The following is a 20959-nucleotide window of genomic DNA, read 5'->3' as shown; positions in this document are numbered from 1 at the left end:
GGCTGGATTATGAGGTTTCCTAATCAATTACTCACAGACCCCAACAAAGCAGCTATGAAGAAGCGGCTCTAGGTGCTGCATGGCAAAGAAAACAGAAATTAGCACGGGGTCTGACGCAGATTAAGGAAACCCGCAACAATGAAATGCACAGCAATTGTATTCCAAAGATATTGCTTAAGAAAATCTCCACACATGCCAATGGAAACCTGAAAGTCAAAGTCAGAGACAGACCTTGCTGTGAGCAATGCTAGAATGAACAAGAAAATGACAGAAGTCATTTGCAGTTACACTAATGCAAGTTAATGGAGTTTTACAATTTCACAGAGACAGGTACCAAATGCACCGTGAAAAACAAGGGCCTCTCTCGAAAAGAAACACCATAAATAACTTTCTACAATTAAAGTCAAAGGAGAGCACCACTGCCTCACTTCAGTGAAAATTAAAGGGTACCTTTGACAAGAATTTAGGACTTGTTAGTCCCATGTCCTTTTCCTTGCTAAAGGGCAAGAAAGACTTTGTGATTGGGAAAGCCTGACTCTCACTTACTTACCTCACGATTTCAAAGCTTGATAAAGTACCAGTTTCCAGGATAGGGACTTAATTTATCATATGGGGATAGATTCAAAAGGAAGAGATATAGATTTGGTATATGTTGGTTACATACCCAAGGGAAAGTTCTAAACAGTAACTTCGTGGGGGCGTGGCCAACCGCCAGGAGTAATGACCGCACAGTAGGGCGGCTCCGGCATCGACCGGCCTAATCCGCCACCCATCCTGCTACATACCTGGCACGAAACATCACCCATCGTGAGGGAAAGGTGACGAGCACCAGGAGACTAGATCCTGACATTTTTATTCGGCTCCGGGCTGGCGATCGAGGGCTGTGAAATTAGCGGCCGCATCCACTGGAATAGCAGCAGTGTTGCTTGTGCTGGTAACCCCGCCCATGATAGGCTGCGATTGGGCCAGCAGAGACGGGGGACCCGGGCGTGTGGCTCTCCAGGATAAGCTTGGCCTGTGGCGCACCGGAGATCCTGCAAAGCCATGCGACCGCAGGAGGCGGCTCACCGAGGAAGCGCAGAGCCGTTATGCAAGACTGTGACTTTAAAGGGTATGTGCTGGAGTGAGACTGAACAGTGGATGAGTGCGGTGACGCACTAATTCAATCTCAAGGCGGCACACCGCGAAGCGTTGTCCTGCACCCCGGAGTTACTTAAGGGCTGCGTCGACGTTATCATTGTGGCTCAGCCTTTGAGGGGACTGTTAAATGCACTGGGGGAAGTCACTTGCAGTGGATGGTGCATAAACCAAGGCTTTGGATGGTCGGGACCGGGAGGCTTGAAAACCTAAAAATTGTTTAATGGCGGCGAGACAGCAGTTTCTGGGCCCCTGGCCATCCCAGGCTATGTAACGGAGTGACGGTTATTGGCACTGTATCCCAGAGTGCAGTTGTATTGTTGTATTGGGCATGAAATAATTTATGCTGCTGGGGTCAAGTTGAATGCAGCTTTGCTTAGTATCGAGGGCATATTACTCCAAAGTCCACGCGACTTAACAGCCAATTCAGGAGATCCGGTGGGCCGCTTTGGGCGGTGTCTTCCTCGCTGCTACACTGTGTACTCCCAAGTACTTCCATAAGGACACAATTTGTGGTACTGGCCTTCTTTCATACCCAATACAGACTCAAGTCAACGGATTGGTCAAGTGGACTCGCTGAGGTAAAACTGATTCGGAGTCACAACCAACTCTGTGCACATTCAGAAATCTACATTGTTGGGGTGTTTACCAGCAGCACATTGGCAGACGGTCGGCCTGGGGCCAGTGTCACCAAAACAGATCCATCAACACCATGTTACCAAACTTGGCAAGGGAGAAAAGCTGACGTACCAAGGGCGTCATAGTGTGTTGGGTGACGGGGATCACCCTTCCATACTAAATTAATCGGCCCCACCTGATAAAGGGGGTAGTGGCTCAAAACAGCCGAATATAGACAAGTACACCTGCCTCAAGTCACAAGAGGGGGGATCCTCGGGCGCAAATCTTGACCAGGACAGGCTAGAGGGCCCGAAGGACCAGGAACCTGCTACGCTGCAAGACATAATGGCAGCGAATAATGGAGTTCACACCTCCTTAGAAGGACGTTTAGACTCGGTCGTCACTGATATCTCCCTGCTAAGAGCAGACCGTCAAAAAAATGAACTCTAGCGTGCTGCAGGTGGAAGACTGCACCAAAGGCCTGGTGGCTGACACGTCTGAACTAAAAAAAAGTCTCGGACCTACAAAGTAGCACCCAACTACTTTCATTGCAACTTGATGATTACTAGGGGCGCTCAAGACGGAACAATGTCCGCATCATGGGATTTCCGGAACGAGCAGAAGGTGCATCCACAGACCTGTCTGTTGAAGATTTAATATTGAACCACCTACAACCGAAGCGCCTCTCAAAATATTTCACCATCGAGCTTGCCCACCGCATACCGGGGAGTAGGCCAAAACCAGGGATTCCACCCCAACCTATTCTTGCAAGGGTGTTTAACTTTCGCGACCGAGACTTTGTCCTTCGAACGGCTCGAAATACACCCCCTTTTAGATATGAAAATAGCACCATATCTTTTTTCCTTGACTTTACGGCCAAAGTGCAGAAGCAGTGACGCTCCTTCTTGAAAGTCAAAAAAGCTCTTAGGACACAGGGGGTCAAATACGCCATGCTCTTCCCGGCGAAACTGCGTGTGGAGGCTGAGTGGAAAAACTGTTTTTTTGTTGAACTGTAGAAGGCCCAAGAATGGCTGGAGGGCGGGCGACGCAAAAGAAGTTCAGATCGGCAGGAGCGACGTGGGATCAAGCAGTAACAACGGCAAGACGACGGGGACCAACACGTCAACGGAGGGTCCTGATTGGCCCGGTGGCTGATAGCGAGACAGATACCATGATTACCCCAGTGTAAAGGTGTACTAACAATTGGAACACTTAAGGTGAAATGGGATAACTGTGCCTGGAGTAAGGAGATGGAAAGGGTGTCGTTGAAGAAGTACGATGCTTACGACCAAGATTCTACTCCCACGCCCCCACATGAACTAATGGTGATCTTACCACAACAGGACCCGAGAGAGACTCCTGGTGTAGACTCGGTAGATGAGTATAATATCATTATATGTGATGTCATACATGCATAAGATGGTGGGGCCGGTCAGGCCGCGTTCCCCTACGCAAGGTTTCAAGGGTATAGGTAAACAGGCGCTCTGCAAAGTTGAGGGGTGGGCAGTTTGGAGTCCACGTTGCAGGGAGGAAGGAAGGCAGGTAGGGTTCGGGGTGGTCCCCTTAGGATTGTTATGGTATAGTTTATCGTTTACTATGCTTCCAAACTGCTATTTGTTGACAGTGCATGGAAAAAATATGATCCACTATTCGACAGTCTTACATTAAGACAGGTTGGACAGCTGGCCGTACTATCGTCATACACGCACGGAAAGGGAGGGGGGGGTTCAGTGGCTACATTTTTTTGAGGAACCCACGATGTGGAACATACCAACCACATGACCAGAAACATGGGGGAGAGTTGACGATTGGGCCGTATCAAACTACTTTCCTAGAATGTTAATGGATTGGGGGATAGAAGGGAATTGTACTGCAATATGTAAAGAGACAGGCCCCTGATGTGTTACTTCTACAGGAGACCCCCATACAAGGAACCTCGTATTGTGCTTTGAATAGATGTGGTATAAATTGATGACCCAAGCAGGATACACAAGAGGATTGAGAGAGGTAGGGATCCTCCCCCGTAAATTTGGTATAAGCAGTGACACATGATACAATGGGCAGACTTGTAACTCTGATGGTTACTCAATATCACTTCCCTTTATATACCGTCTCGATTAAATTCCCCAGCCCTGGCTGATCTGGATTCACATATGCTTAAAATTCCTGAGGGAGATTTGTTGATTGGGGAGACTGTAACGCGGCCCTGAACGGTGACATAGATAGAAGCCCCCTGAAGCAGGGAGATGTGGGCGGGAAGACCTTAGGAGAGTTCTTAACACCTTCAGCGCGGTGCAGATTCCTGCGCTGTGCTGAAGGTTCTAATGAGCCAACGGGCTCATGACGGAACGGTTCCGTCATGAGCACAGCTCAACCGACGCTCATGACGGAACCGTTCCGTCATGAGCATCGAAGGGGTTAAAGGCACTGGGGCACATTGATATCTGGAGAGCGTAAAACCCTTCATCCCTTCAATATACCATTCGGGAGTGCATGGAAGTCTGTCTAGAATAGAATATATATTTGCAGAGCTGAACAGCTCGCTATGTTAAGAGAGGGGAAAAATCTACCTAAAGCTATTTCAGCCCACTCACCGGTCACGATCACTTATGGCGGTAAACCCTCAACCAAGAGACACGAGATGGCAGTTGACCCCTTGTATCTGCGGTTACCGGCTATACGGGAGGGGCTCATTGAGGCAACGTAGCACTACTTTCATGAAAATTAGGGATCGGTGGACTAAGTCTCCATACTCTGGGAGGCGCACAAAACAGTGATTAGAGGACAGGGTGTATCGGTGATCGCTGGACACAAGAAAGAAAACGAAAGCAGGTACGAGAGATTGAGGAAGAAATCTCCCAATTGGAATGCGAGTTGGAAAGTTGTCCAACCTCTGACACCAAACATAGACTGCTCCTCCAGCAAAAAGACTATAGGGATATTGCAGAAGAGGCAGCTAGGACCCACTTCCGGGCTTCGCAATGGCGGGTTTATGAAATTGGGGACAAAGCGAGCAAGCTATTGGCATGGTTAGATAAACGGGAGCAGGCTTCCAGATGGGTATTTGAAATTGTGTCCAAAGAGGGTGATCGACTCAAGGATAGCAATAGTATAGCAGAGACCTTTGCTGAACATCTAAAATTGATATATGAGTTGGCTGATACATCTAACGATGAAGAGGCACAGGGAAGAGTTAGAGTTAGATCTTACTAAGGAAGAAGTAATAAAAGCAATCAGAGCATCACAATCGGGTAAAGGAATGGGTCCGAGTGAACTCCCCATTGAACTATTCAAGACAAATGCATCTACTATTGCCCCCCACCTGATAAACATGTACGAGGAAAGTGTAGACAAGGAGATGCTCCCAGAGACAAAAAGATTTGCCAATGTTGTAATGATTCATAAACAAGGAAAACCTGCTGAGCAATGCAGCTCTTACTGGCCGATATCGTTGCTTAATCCGGAGGTTTAAATACTGGCAAAGCTCTTGGCCACAAGGCTATCACCTTTACTCCAGAAATGGATTCAGCCAGACCAGTCTGGTTTCATGCTCGGCAGGAATGCAGGAATACAGCACTGAATTTGAGGCGTCTTAACGGGGTTTTGGGTAAGGCTGGGACTATAGGGGAGGAGGCAGTCATCATGTCCCTTGACGCCAAAATGGTATTTGATATGATTGAATGGTCTTATCTGTTTGCGATGCTCAACCTTTATGGCTTTGGACTGAAGTGCTTGGCATGGCTGCGACTCCTTTATTCGGAACCCCTAGCAAGAGTGACAATAAATGGGGCCCGGTCGGCTACCTTCACCCTACGAAAGGGTACGAGACAGTGCTGCCCACTTACACTGTTGATATTTGCTCTGGTCCAAGAACCCTTGGCAATTTGGATATGGGGAGATCCCCTTATATGGAGACTAAATTGGACACGGGATTGGGAGGACAGACTCTCCCTCTACGAGGACGATATTTTACATTACTTGACTGATATGGACTGGTGTATGCAAATTGAGAGGGTAATATATGAGGCGAGAGGGTGCCCACAAAATTGTACAGAGATCTGGGGGGCCTGGAACAAATACAGAGGGATGTTGTGTGCACCATTGAAAGCATTCCCCCCTACAGGTGTGACGGCTAACTTGATGCTGTGTGGTCACAAATATTACTGAAAAGCTGCAAAGTGTGGAATATGTTGGTCTGTAAGCACAGACAGATTGTACATACTGTATGCACTGTATCATTATATTATCCATTGCTAATAAACTATTTCTTCATTAATAAAAAATTATTTAAAAAAAGAGCAACTTTGTGAACTGTTTTATTATCCTATAATAAAATAGATTTTTTTTGAGAATTCCATCTCTATGTTGTTATGGCAGCAACATGATTCATGATTGAGATCTTACTCAAGTAGGTGTAAGAAGTAACAGATCATTTGGTGTGGCTGTGTACATACTGAATGCAAGCCATGCTGTGTCCTGCAAACACAGAAGAATGAATTAGCAACATTACTTTTGTTGTGGAGAAGCACAAGGCCACACTAAATTTAGCCTGCATTCCAGTGAAATATCCATATATTGTAGACATTAAAGTGGTCAGGAGGTATGCTGGTAGGTTTAAAGATTTAAGGTCATACTGGATGTTAAAGATATAAGGTCATACTGGATGAGACGGGCTTCATGTTTTGAAAGACGTGCCAGCTTGATTTTGAGGGTGCTCGCATAGAGCAAGAGAAAAGCGGTAGATTGGGGAAACAATATTCTCTGGGCCAGAGTGTAGATTACTTCTTGACTTTTCTTATGGCTCGTGGGCACTTAAAGGAAATGGAGAAAGCCGTAAACAAATATCTGATACACTTCCCTTCTGGGCTGAAGTCCAACTGCACGTGCCTGCTGGCCACCATTTCTTGTTTAACTGAGTAACAAGAAGGTCCAGTTGAAAATGAAACTATCACCTGATGATTGCTTGACATTGATCGAAATTCAGGTCCCATTTGCAGCAGTCTTACACTCACCAGCTTGGCACATCTGCCCTGTAGTTGCTGAGGCTTCCAACGTTTTTATGTGGAGAGGAATACGCTTTGTTGTCTGCCATATCCCACTGTTCCTCTGCCTTATCGGGCAGGATGTACAAACTTCTTTGACCTTTTTGATTGACATAAAACATTGAGATCATATTGCCTCCCCTTATTAACACTGTCTGTCCTCGTAGCCGAGGAAGGAAAGCTAGAAGTTTTCATTGTATTAGTCTCAACTCTATGGCATTGATGTGAAACATATTGTCCTCCTCTGATCACATGCATCCATTGTCATGAAGGTCAATGGTTCCAGAGGCACGAAGGGCAACCCCACTCGGACATTTTGAGGCATCAGTCACCAGAGAAGAACTTGCTTAAGACAGCAAGTTATCCCTACCACACTGCCCCAATATCCCAATGCCTGTTGCCTTTGATGCTACAATTCCGGCTGAACAGGGCACATTCAAGCGGGAAGAAAGAAATTAATGATAAGCAGGATGCCTAGGAGTACCCTGAGAATGAGGATATTTTTGGTTGGCTGTGAGTTAGCCTTCTTCTAGTTCAGGATAAACCCTAGGTGCCAAAACTATATCAGGCAGGTATTTCTGTATATAAGTGGTTTATGTGCTTTATGCGCCTTTAACAGACAGTCATCTAGGTAGGGGGAAAAGTGATGATCTTTCTTCCTCAAGCTGGAACTTGATGAATACTATTAGGACGGATTGCAGCGAAAGGGAAGGGCCTTGCATTGGTTGCGTTGACCAGACACTGAGAGTCTGAGATGTTGTCATGGATATTGTCAGTGCTTGGAATGAATTACTGTTTGAAAATACACATGCTGAATTGAATACTCATTTGTCCAGCAGGATATTGACCTCCATTAGAATGACCATCATAAAGGCCTGCTTTTCGAGGAACTTGTTGAGTGGCATGTCATTTCCTTAATGAGATACAAAATCGGAAAAGGAACCGTAGGCTGTTCTGATTAACAGACTAATTCTGTTATTACTTTAAGAAGCATAATGATAATTTCTTCCTCAGTTCTGCCAGACAAAAGTGTTTTTTTTCTGCACTGGCTGTTTCTGCATGGATTCCACTATTTGAAGCACCAATGAAATACTAGTGACTTTTATCCATTCTGAAACAATGTCTGAGATCCGGACACAACCATCTGGGATCTGGGGGTGGCTGGCAGCACTGAGATGTGAGACTTGTTTTGCCGTGTCTTAGGTGCCTCTTCATTCTCACATTGAACACCCACAGAACTCTTTTTACTGTCTCTTGATATCAAATAGCCCCGTTCATTTGATGTCTGTTTGGCCCTCATAGTAAGAGTACCCTCCTCTAAATGAATATTGAGATCTGCCCTTACAGCCATGAAAAAATGACTGGAGTCTGTAACATAAAACACATAAGAAAGAAGCACCCACTAGCTCGTGGAACCTGCATTTAAAAAGTCTACATCTGTGTTGATTATCACAGTAGAAGCATTTGTACCTTCACTGAGGATTGTCTGTGCCTCTCCCTCAGCCTGCCTGTCTTCAGGAATGTGTAGTGATGATGTCCACACATTAAGCATTCAAGATGGTAATAACGCCCCACCAGGAACATCTAACATGATGCTCAGCCCAATGCTAACTCTCCTCAGCAGCCCCACAGAGCCCCAACATTCAACATTACATCATAACTGCAACATTCCACAAGCTGGGGTAGAGAAGGAGATAATATGCAAAGCATAAACAGGATGCAAGAATACTACAGAATGATTGCATGAAAGACACAGATCTACCTCCATGATAATTGACCCTGATTTTGAGTGGCCTTTGCGGCATGTTGGGGTATTGTCTGGGGTTCAAAACTTCTTCTCTAGGTGATGAGCAGCATCATTGCTGAGTCCTTCACGACCCCCTTCCCTTCTATCCTCAAATGGGAACAAATGTGATCGATTCCGGAGGTTGCACTTTGAAATCTTACGGAAAACACTTTTCTCTCCAGAAATCACAGGCAAGGAATAATGGTAGTAGGCTCTATCTATGTGTGAAATCACATAATATTACCATGAGAAGAGTCAACCTGAAGTGGCATCTTCTGCTACTCCTGGAGAACCATGTAGTATCATAACTCCGCCTTAGTATCATTGTCCTCGTCCTCATTCACCTCTTCTACCCATCGGACAACATCCCTCTCTTCTTCATTGTATTCTGCATTCTCTTTCTCCTCTCCTTGTCATAGAATATGTCCTTCATATGCAGCGGAGGCTGCAGAAAATCCACTGGAACGAGGACCAGTGAAGGTTTGGTATTATAGTCTTGGGTTGTGGAGAGGCAGATAGTTAGCACAGTCCTGCTGCTGATGGGTAGCACAATGAGATCTATAACTAAAAAAATAAGGTAGATGTTCTCCTACTCCTGCCTATTCTTGCCACCCTGATTGCAAATATTGAACATTGTCTGTCTAAAGTTTGGACAGCTTCAGACTGGTGTTCATGCTTACCAATCTCCATTTCTTCTTCTGTATCCAGAATCTGGGCAATGTAGCTGATTTGTAATCTTGTTTGTCGAACTCAGAGGTAGCTGCATGGCACCGGCAGCACTGGAAGAGGATGGATCTAGTATCCGAAGGAGGCTGTAGGGTAGGGACTGAGCTTTCTCTATTATCATCAACACAAACAACTTCACAACTCAAAAAGAACGCCGCAATGATAAAGGACTATGGGACTCCCATGATGAGATGAGGTTCAGAGTCATCAGCAGCAGAGCATGAACCGGGGCTCGAAAATAAGCGGGTTGTTGACGAGTACAATACCAACTGATAGACCGCTGCTAAATGAGAAATTGTTGTTGATGATTCATCTTTAATTGATGAGGGCAGGATTGAGGTCATGGCTTTAGACTTCTTAGGTGCTGACGTAGGTCTACCTGTTTTTTTGTTTGAATATGTTTATTGCATTTTTGTTTTATCAGATCATACATGCCATCACAGTGTTACAAAGCGAAGCAGTGATAAATAATTAGTAATGCTCAATTATAATCCACAGAGCAGTAGCCACCATAGGTAATCACGTACAGTATTCAGTAGGGCCGTGTAGGCCTGCATATAATCAAGGTAGCAAAGCAGCATTTCAATCCCACAAATTATTGGCATAGTAACAGTAGGCATGAAGTAACATGGGCGGCAGTGGAGCAAGCGTCGCTGCTCGGCATCCTCTCAGATCGTTATTCAGTCCAGATCATAGGATGTACAGTGAAAATAGCCCAAGGTGGGACAAGACCGCCTGGCATGCAAAAGACATTCAAATCTTTAGTACGAAACAGGTAAACATAAGGAACAACCTGAAAAAGGGGGGTGGTAGAACCAGAAAGCGGGTGGGTGCTTGTCATGGCGTGTGTGCGTCGATGTGAAGTGTGTAGGTTAGGCGAACGGATGCGGGCACGTGCCCCGCATCAATGGCAGTGGGGAGTGGAATATAATGTTCGGCATATGTACAGCCGGGCGGGAGGGGGAAGCGGGGGGGAGGGGGGGGGACGGGGGGGAGGCAAGGAGGGCAGGGGGGCCAACGAGTCGGGCAAAAGAGGGGGAGAGGGGGGAAGGTAGTAACAGGGGCACGCAGTGACAGGCAGTTGGTACTAAACAATGCCGCTATGCAAGCACTCTTGGTGAAAGTCCACTAATAGTCCATCCCAGTCTTGCGCTATGGGGTACTTGCGGAGCCCCGCCGTTTCTTCACTGCGTAGTGCTATGCTTTCCGCTCGTGCCCAGTTGTCAAAGGACGTACGCCAGTGTAGCGCCCGCGGGGGGGTGTCACTTTTCCATCGTCTGGTAATGAGGCGCTTCGCTGTTATCAGTCCCAGATCCCAAAAACGTTCCCTGACCTTCGTCTGTTTCGTCCGCCTGTACAAACCCAATAAGCCTGCCTCCCATGTATACTGACGTAGGTCTACCTGTATCAACAATTTCCTGCAACAAAGTTGGTAAAACCTCCCAGAACTATATTTATTACTCATTTTTTGCGGGTCCAAAGGTTTTATTTTGTTTTGGATTTTTTAATAATTTGTGGGCACAACATCTAAGGAGATGAGGATTTTTTGTCATAAGAAACCAAAGAAAGTGAGCATCTCTTTTGAAAATTCCAGTCTAGGCAACACTTAAAGCTTAGGTGGTAGGGGTTGCACTTTAAAGTAAATCATCCCCCAATGAGAGGGTCCGTTTACTAAGATCTTGAAAGTACAAGGCCAGACATCTATCTCCACATAAAATAGCCCTGGCACAGAACGCCTTGCAAAAATGTCATATTTTGATGCCTTGTGGTGGGATGAAATGAGTCAATGAACTAAGTTCGGGTCATTGGTCAAAAGGACAAGTGGAACAGCAATTAAGAAGGGACTTCTTCACCCTCAGCGAAGTTTCAGTCACGGTGAAAAGCAAGGTCTCCCCTACTCCAAAATTACGGGGTGAAAACCTGAACCTGGTAGTTTTAACCCTCGGGAAAAAAAGCCTGTAATTGAAGGGGCAGCTCTTATCTATAAAGCAGGTAGAGCATGTCTTTCCCCAGGGAAGGCAGTGCACTTGATGTGATACAGAAATCTGTGCTATGAAGAGCTCTAGAGTGAGGCCAGTGCACAGTACTTTTAACTCAGTGGCTGGAGTTTTGACCGTTTGCAATTAGAGTGAATGTGCTACTGAATAATTGTCAGTCTTTTGTCTACGTGCAAACTATCGGAGCTGGCTAGCCTGATCAAAGGAAGTGTCTCAGGCAAAAAGCAGAAAACACACATTGACGCACTAAAGCAAATAACTGTCTTTCGTATTAAGTGAATTAATCAGAAGTGGGAACACTTTCACAAACGTGTTTGCTACTCAGTATTAATATGAAAATGAGGGACTGCAAGGTGCACCACTGAGTGTACTACCATAAACTGGTGTTTTAAATATTGTTCTACCTAATTATCATTCCCAGAATATAGACTGGCGCAATATCAGAAAAGTAAACATATTTAAGTACATGTTTACTATTCTTAACTCCACATCTAAGTACTTTAACACTATGGGACTAATTCACAAACTGTACTTTGTAGTACGTTTTGTGCAGAGTTTTTTGCCTCCGGGCTACCTATTTACCTATTCTTACGTGTGTGGAGTTCTACTGAAAGTAGTACACTTACTCAAAAGTGTAAGTTACCTTTGTGAATCAGGCCCTATATATCTTCAAGTTACATAAACGTATCGTTAATAAAGGAAAATCTGTAACATATACTTGTCACAATATTGTATTTACTATTCAATGTTCTGGATACAAAATATTTGTAGTACAGTATTTTTGTTGATGATATTCTGATATACAACTACAGTGTTAAGAAATAAAAGCAATAGAACTGAGGATGAACGCAGTAGTTAAGTGCTAACATTTGCACATTACACTATCCGGAGTAATAACAACTGCTGACTACTTCAAAAGTCAAGATAGACCCACTTTTTATTTAAAAAGCAGTCAGTCTGATCTAGACTGATCAACCACAAGATTATTTACAGAGTTAATTCAGGAATACAAGAAGATGGTTTGGGGCTGGCACCAGACAGAGAATCCTTTTGGGATAAATAGTATATTATGTCACAACTGAGATTCCTGATGCCAAGATACAGACCCTAGTAACCCACTCTTCTGTTTTTTTACAACAGGTACCAAGACCTTTATTGAAGCATGGCACTTGTATTCGGATCTTTGGGTCCTGGGATCGTGATGTGATGTCCTTGTTCTTCAAATGGATGATGGAATGGAAGATAAACGTGTACTCAGTGAACCTGGAGTGTGCACAGAAATACAGTAGAACAATATATATGTGGACACTATTCGCAGCTTACCCTGCACTGACGGATGCCTACTGCCAGAGAGATTTGCATAATATTCCCTCAGGAGGGATGAGGGCGGATACCCATTTGTGATCAAGCCCAGTGATGGATTAAGGGATGGGGTGCATAGGCCAAACGTGAAGACAAACTCTGCAGGATGGTCACACAGGGCATCAGCAGCTCCCACCCAGTGTGTTAGCCACACTGAAAGAATCTTTGTCCAAATAAATGTCCCTCTGGGACAGAGAAGCCAGACGCCTGCCTAGCCAGAATGATGTTTCAATATTGAATGGGCCCAAATTCTGGAACAGAGGCAGCATAGATGTGTGTCACTCAATAGTAACTACCGAGATATACTTGACCATCTCCATCAACCCCATAAACATTCAGCAGTACTGTGGGTAGGGCGCTAGGAGTTCCCAGGTGCCCCCATCCCCACACACACACAAACCTTGAATCTTTTAGGATGGCACAGAGAGATCTTCTGGGGAGTAGAATGTACCAAAAGCCAACATCCACTTCTCACGGCCCAGGTAGCTTATGCCATGATATGTGCCTTATATCTGCATTCTTAACACACAGCTTTAGGTGCTTGTGCAACCATGTTTACACTTTAGAAAATACATGTCTTTGGTATACTATTGCTTGATTCCTGTAAAGCGCTCTGATACCCTAACGGGTCAAGTTCGCGCTCTATAAAACTCTAAATAAATAAAAGTACATATATACATTAAAGGAGGGAGAGGGCGGAAAGCAGTGCATGTCTAGCCAACTCCTTTAGCTACCAAGGGGTTTTTGCCCTGTGGTGTGGGTAGGTCACTTCACTTATCCCTTGCTATGTGTTCATTTTGACATGTGTGTTTAGCTAAAAGACCTCACAGTATTAGAATGCTCCTTCCCCTCTCCTCAACTCTGGCAACTAACCCCATGAATGTGCACCTCCTTAAAGTTACCCAGTGTTTGTTGTATACCCTAATGTACAGTGAAGTCTATACATCTTCCGCATTGTGTAACAGTTTACATATTTACCATTTTGAATGATTAAACTTAGTTTTGTATAATTCACCAGACTATGCTCATGTGCTGCACAATCTATGGAACAAACACAAGGCGATGATGGACGAAGCGCTGAATCTATGAAGGCAGCAAGCTTTCTTGGGGCCTTTCCTTGTGCACCAACATTCATTATTTTGCGAGTGATCTTCCGAGACAAGTACAATTTTAAATGCCTTGTCTGCTGGAAGTCTCAGATGGAACACACCTATATTTTTTTATTTTGTTAGTCTCTCGTTTACTGCTTTATTTCTACTTAGTGCCATCTGAAAAGGAGCCAAAATATCGTCAAAGTTGGCTACACCTGAGAGGGGTCTTTATTGAAGTCATAAATCCACAGTAAAACCACTTACTGCTCCATGTGCGCCAAGAAGTGGTCTTCGAAGTAAGTGGAAAACCATCTATTAGGCCTCCTCAAGTGTCCTAGTATTTTTTCCACACCACATCAAGGCATACCAGGAGAAACCAAGAGAGTGCTAATTTGCATATACTCGTATACTAATAATAACACCGGTAACTCATCAATGAAGGGGAGAGAGTGGTAAGAAATTTGTGAAAAGATGTAGAATCCACAAGAAATATTCATACCAAAGGTAGTAACTTTTTCTTCTCATGGATACTTCATCCCAACGATTCCTCACCTTATGAATGAGTTAGAAAGCAATACACTACTGGAGGTAGGATTAATTAGTGCCCATAAACCAAGGAATTCATGCAACACAAACTGGCAAGAAAGATATCCGTAATAACATGTCTGGACTTTGAGGCAATAATGTTTTACAAAAGTATGTAAGGAAGAACAACTGGCCACCCAGCATATTCCAGCCACAATGGCACTATGAAAAGAGTATCAGAAAATAAGATTTGCATTCTTTATCTGAAGCTAAAGGTAGTAAGCAAACCACACATACATTATTTGGGCCAGGGCTGTCATGTTCATCCAAGAGGGACACTTTAAAAGAATTGAAGGCATAGCAACAACCTTCCCTTTCATATGTTGAAATAAGAGGGAAAAAGTCATTAAATATGTTTTAGATGTCAAATGAGTGAATACAATCGAAATATGAGGAATACATTTACTAAATAAGTTGACAAACCCTGAAGTATTCAGAGCTCCTCTCAACATGAGCTGCAAAAAAGAACTGACCCTGTGCCCTGCCAGTAAAAGGCATGCTGTATATGGAAGCTGCTGGTTCCTTACAGGAACAGTGCATGTTTTCATTTCTCTGCACTTTTAGCCTATGGTGCAAGGCGTTTTCTGTATGTGCTTTCTTTACTTTATAAGTATGGACTATTTCCTTTATTGCAGCATGTTTGAGAACATCCTGTCTTATTTATTATTTAAAATAAAAGAAATAATTTGTTAAAACAAGGGTTGTGTAGGAATCTAGGACCCTAGTGTAATTTTCCCGATTCATGGCCATATATAGGTATAAATTACCCGATCCTTATATAGGCATAGAAATCATTACCATATTTAGACTGAGCCTATGCAGCCCAAATACGGCACGGCTACTTCCAATAAGTTCTGAGAATCAACAACGATTTCTTAGAAAAACCCGCCTTCAGCAGCTAGGGACTTCCCCTTGCCTGAATACTAATTTATCTAGGAAATCATGGAGTTTTCAAAGAACTGAGTCTTTGATGACGTTATTATGTCCAATCATACGTCAAACTCGGCACCCTCAAGGTATAAATAGGCCTACATTTGCCCAGAAAAACACACGGTGGTTTGGAGCAGTTCGACTATCTACTTGCCCGACGCGCCCTGCAGCAGCAAGTGCCGAAGGAAGCCGACTCTCCAGCTGACGCACTGAGAGACGCTGTCTTTTCTCCTGCCGAGAAATCCAGCTCCAGTGTTTCCAGGCTACCCTTGCGGGTTGCTGGGAAATCAAGTCCTGAGAGAGAGATACAAGACCCCCTTCTTCATTCTAAAACCAAGGTACGGATCTGATTAGACCCTTAGAGAATTCTGGGAATAGATTCTTGGCAAAGAATACTAAACTTAAGCTACACCTCACTTACTTCTTCCCTTGTACTAGACTTAGGTTAGGTACACCGGGGTATGCGTATTTTAGAAGCACCAGTTGAGTACTTTTAGGCATTCTTTATCACTGTATGTATTTTATGTATTATATGTTATTTTATATGGCTTAGAAACCATACCATGCTTTTACAGTACTACTTTATAATACTTTTCGTATTATATGCATTGTACTTTATAACCAGTACTACGATTGTAGCAGTACATTTCTTATGCTTGAGAAAGAAGACTGTTCAATAAATACTTTTTTATTGAAAACGCCCATCTCTCTATTTCTTAGTACCTCTGGTGAAACGAAGCATGCAGGATTGACTGAGTAAAATAGCTATCTATTGTTTCCGCGACTCTAGAGATTAATTTCTTATTCTTGGGAAAAAAAGTTATCATGTTTATGTGGTTGTCAGAAACTAATCCCTTCTTTTGAATTCGAGAAAGTTTCTAGTGACCTCTGAGCTAGCTGGCACTCACAATTAAGTTTAATATATTCGGTAGAGACCTAGTCGACCTCAGTCCTACGTCTAAACTACAGGATATATTATTCCATTGCGCAGAGCCTATTGGGAATATAGGAACTACACTACACAAGAAGGCTTCTAATGCAATGCATTTTTTTGCCTGCATTTGGGAAATGACACCTTTGTACCGCCTATGACTGCACATGCTAATTTTGGAAATTAAGTGCTCCTGAGATCGGTGCATATGGATGGGAATAGTCTACTATTACGATTATCAGTGAGTATCTTAAAATGCAGACGTGTATGCCACAGAACCAAGGTCACTTCCTTTCAGGGCCATGGCGAACAGATCCACTCTCGGGCAATTTATTCCGAACAAGGTCATGTGGGTCACATAGAGTTCCCATTTGTGGTCCTCTAGAAACTGATTGCTCAGTGCAGCTGCCCAGACACTGCGAGTGCCTGCAGTATGAGCAACAACTGGGAAGACAACCCCTGTAGGATACACTACAAGAGGCACAAAGACTCCCAAGAAAAGGTCCATAAACATACATTCCTTGCCTGTTGATATAGTGGGTGGTGGTTGCGTTGTCTGATAGGACGTGGCTGGGTCTCCCTTCAATGGAGGGGCAAAAAGCTTTCAGGACAAGGAGGAATGCCCGGAGCTCCAACACATTTATGTGCAGCCTCTCCGCCAACGCGGATAAAGGCCCCATGCTGCAATGTCACTCAAATGAGCAGTTCAGCCCAATGAAAAGGCTTCCATAACCACGGTAGCCTGCAACTATGAAGGGTTGAATGGGCGACTCACAGTAAGGCTGAATTTGACCAGTGGAGGTCAAGGAAAGTAGAATGAAACATCCACAACTGAAAAAAGAATCCCTTGTACTTGAAGCCAGCAACAGCTTAAGTATCTGAATGGCCCTCATATACCAACAGGCAGACATCACTAATAGGAAGCACAAGGCTATCAGGCCTAAGAGGCAGATGACTTTTATTACCAGAAGTGGGGTCAGACTCAGAACCATCAAAAGAATATTCCTGCAATCATTTAAGGAGAAAGAAACACCTTGATGTAGGTAATGTGCCACAGTGCACCTTTCATAGGCTGCCTCTCCATAAGGATGAGGTGGGACTTGATAGTAAAGCCCGGACTGTGTAGCAGGGTCATGATGTGCCATGATTTTCTGAGACGGGCGTCATGGTGCCAGCATTCACCAGCCAGTGGAACAAGTATGGAATTGCATTGACGCCCTACATCCTCAGTGAAAGCACTACCCCTGCCCCTACTCTGGAGAATATCTGCAAAGGCTTTATGTGGCCCAATGGTACAACCGCAAAGAATAAGTCAGACTGGATCGGGAAAAGTTCAAATAGTTCTCCTGCACGGTTGCGTTGTGCCACAGTTTCAACTAAACCCCAACACCTCTCAGAATTTTAAGTCATGGAGCTGAGTATGTCACCACCAAGGTGCTCTGAAGTCTGTTTCAGACCTTTTTTCTATGCCTTTAGAGGCAGAGACCAGTTTGATTAAGGTACCAAAAATCCAGTACAGAAAGACTAACCTGGAAACTTAATAAATATACATTGATGCTCCTCAGAATGGGATGGCAGGTGGGTCAGTGAGGAATCTGTAGGTAGAGTATCAAGTAGAAACGTCACTCCCAAAGGTAAATAACTATTCTCCTGAAGGAGAGTTCCACCTGCAATAAATCCTCAGGAGAAGGGTCTGAAGAGTAACTCAATCAAGAACCTTGCCATATGGATCCATGTAACCAACCATCCCTGCAAGCCCAAGGTGAAGATAATTATTGACATATAACCCGACCCTCATAATACTCCAACATTAACCCCGGCTAAGGTATTTCTGGTGAGAACTTATATCACTCCAGGAGAGTGCCCCCAAAACACCTAACATAAAGAAAACAATCACTGCTAGCCCGTTCATTTTTAGGTCTCGTCTATCCCATTCCGCAAGGAATGGATAGGGGAGAATTATAGTGGGCAAAAAAGTTCTCAAACCATCGGCGGATTTCAAACAGTTCACGTGAACACAAGCACGCGCTTTTCCCCCACATTGGCTTTCATGCTGGTTTACACTTCCAATTATCCTACCCTTCCCACAAAGCAAGCCAAGAACATCAAAGCGACCGGCCGCTTTTAGTCCATTTGCCACCCACCATCCACTTCACGCGCTCCTCGCTCCTCCTCCCAGCGCTGCCTTTCCTCTGCCGGCTAATTTCTCCTCCCCGCCCCCCCCCCCCTCCCCTGCTTCACACTTTTCACTGCTGTGTCTCGCATTTCTCCTCCCCCCCCTCCCCACAGCGATGCCAAGAGCTTGTTGTTTTTTACTTCAGAAACACACTGGTTACTTTGTTCGTGCTCCTCTGACGGCATAATCTTCTTCACCCGTCACTTAATCTCTCCGTATCCCACACCACCTCCCCCTCACACAACAGTGCTTGCCCGCCCCCAGCGCCCCTCCAACGTCACTCTTGTGTGTCTTGTGTCGGTGCTTCTACAGCTTATCTCAGTTCGGCAGAGTCGGCAGCTCGAAATGTTTTGCGTTTGCATGTGAACGAGCAGCTGACGGCATTTCAGTACCCCACACCCCTCATCCACCAAGGAAGGCTTTCCCTTGGTCACGTAGTTTTTTATTTTATTTATTCAAGCACAACACCTCTTTTGTGCACGGGGTTTCTTTCAGGCATCATGCTTCCTTCCCAACGCCTGTGTGAACATGCCTAAGTCCATCTCAGTTCGGCAGAGTCGGTAGCTCGAGATGTTTTGCGTTTGCATATGAACGAGCAGCTGACGGCATTTCAATACCCCACACCCCTCATCCACCCAGGAAGACTTTCCCGTGGTCATGTATTTTTTTTTACCAGCAACGTTGCACCCGTTTCACGAATGCTATGCTGGTTCTGAAAGTTGTGTATACCCCATTTTACAGACTTTCTCGTATATGGGTGTTTTATACATGCATACATTCACACGAGCTCACATGTACCTGATCTGTGACTTTCGGAGACAAGACAGCCCTTTGCCTCCAAAGTTGACCCGAGTGTAGCAACCTAAAAGATATATGCAGTTTGATTAATTGCAACATTTGCAGTGCCGTCAATTCCATGGCAAAATAACGTTTGGTATTCAGTTAATGCAGTCTTCGCTCACATAGCCGCCAGACCTTGCCCCTTAAGCTGACATACTGCTCCCTCTTCTGTGTCCCTTCTGCACATTCACTGCCCCTGCCTCCCACCTTATGCACGCCCCCTCTGCACCCTGCCCCCTCTACTCATACACTGCTACCTTTGCACCCTGTTCACTTTGCTCACACTCTTCTGTTCACACACACCCCTCTCGGCTTTGTGCCCTTTCTTCTTGCTTACACTCTGCCCTCTCTGCGTCTTGCCCCTTCTGCCCAAACACAGAGGTCTCTGCCACTTCTGCTTATACCGCGTCCTTTGTGCGCCCTGCCTGTCACACAGTTTGCCCCTTCTGTGTTCTATCTTCTCAACTCAAACATTGCCATCTCTGCTCCCTGTCCCTCTTCCTCATGCCGCACAATGCTCCTTCTCTGCACGCTGCCCCCTCTGCACCCTGTCCTCTCTGCACCCTGTCCCTTCTGCATGTGCTCAGCCTCTTCTGCTCCCTGTCCGTTTTGTTCAGACTGCTTTGTGTGCGTGTCCCTTGTGCTCACATGCTCCTTCCAGCAGCTTGCTCCCATAGCTCCTTAAAGCCTCAGATCCCACGCTGCACTCCCTGTTCCTGCTGCTCACACACTGTGTGCACGCTAACCCTTCTACTCTTGCACTGGCCTATGCACATATACTGCCCACTATGCTTAAAAACTCTTTCAATCTCTGCTCCCCCACTACCCTATTTAGGTTCCGACCGTTCCACTCGCACACTGCCCCTTGTTTTATTTTTTAACTATTGTACTCCCCCCTACATTCACACTCCCGTTCTAACTTCCAGTCCTCATTGTTTCAGTGCTGCCCATGACAGCTCTTCAGCACCACCCCAGCATCACTCAGCGCCACCCCAGCATCACTCAGCACTACCACAGCACCACTCAGCACCACCACAGCACCACTCAGCGCTACCCCTGCATTACTCAGCGCCACCACAGCACCACTCAGCGCCACCCCAGCATCACTCAGCGCCACCCCAGCATCACTCAGCGCCACCCCAGCATCACTCAGTGCCACCACAGCATCCCTCAGCACCACCACAGCACCACTCAGCACCACCACAGCATCACTCAGCACCACCACAGCATCACTCAGCATCACTCAGCACCACCACAGCATCACTCAGCACCACCCCACCACCACTCAGCAGCACCACAGCACCACTCAGCACCACCTCAGCACCACCCCAGCATCACTCAGCGCCACCACAGCATCACTCAGCACCACCACAGCACCACTCAGCATCACAACATCATCACTCAGCGCTACCCCAGCATCACTCAGCACCACCACATTATCACTCAGCACCACCACATTATCACTCAGCACCACCACAGCACCACTCAGCACCACCACATTATCACTCAGCACCACCACAGCACCACTCAGCACCACCACAGCATCACTCGGCACCACCACAGCACCACTCAGCACCACCTCAGCACCACCACAGCATCACTCAGCACCACCACAGCACCACTCAGCACCACCACAGCATCACTCGGCGCAACCCCAGGTTATAGGTGTCACATTTGCGAAAGTTATAACTATTGGCATTGTAATTGACAAAGCTATTAATTTAGCTATTTTCAAAAC

At 45.4% G+C, this 20959-nt stretch overlaps 2 protein-coding genes across 3 annotated transcripts in view; one reads left to right on the top strand and one right to left on the bottom strand.

Annotated features, from left to right (window-relative positions):
- Positions 1-15972, top strand: part of PHETA2 (PH domain containing endocytic trafficking adaptor 2) — a 70004-nt gene extending 54032 nt beyond the window's left edge. For both annotated transcript variants that reach the window (XM_078640536.1, XM_078640538.1), the window contains one exon: positions 12447-15972. The gene's annotated coding sequence lies outside the window, so the exon portion shown is untranslated. The remainder of the gene's footprint in view (positions 1-12446) is intronic.
- The window catches only part of NAGA (alpha-N-acetylgalactosaminidase), a 738125-nt gene that overhangs the window by 555307 nt on the left and 161859 nt on the right, over positions 1-20959 (bottom strand). The gene's annotated exons all lie outside the window — the stretch shown is intronic.

Source organism: Lissotriton helveticus, chromosome 1_1 (genome assembly GCF_964261635.1).
Source record: "Lissotriton helveticus chromosome 1_1, aLisHel1.1, whole genome shotgun sequence".
NCBI lineage: Eukaryota > Metazoa > Chordata > Amphibia > Caudata > Salamandridae > Lissotriton > Lissotriton helveticus.
Note: the sequence above shows the minus strand (reverse complement) of the source record. Positions and strands in the feature narration are given on the sequence as shown.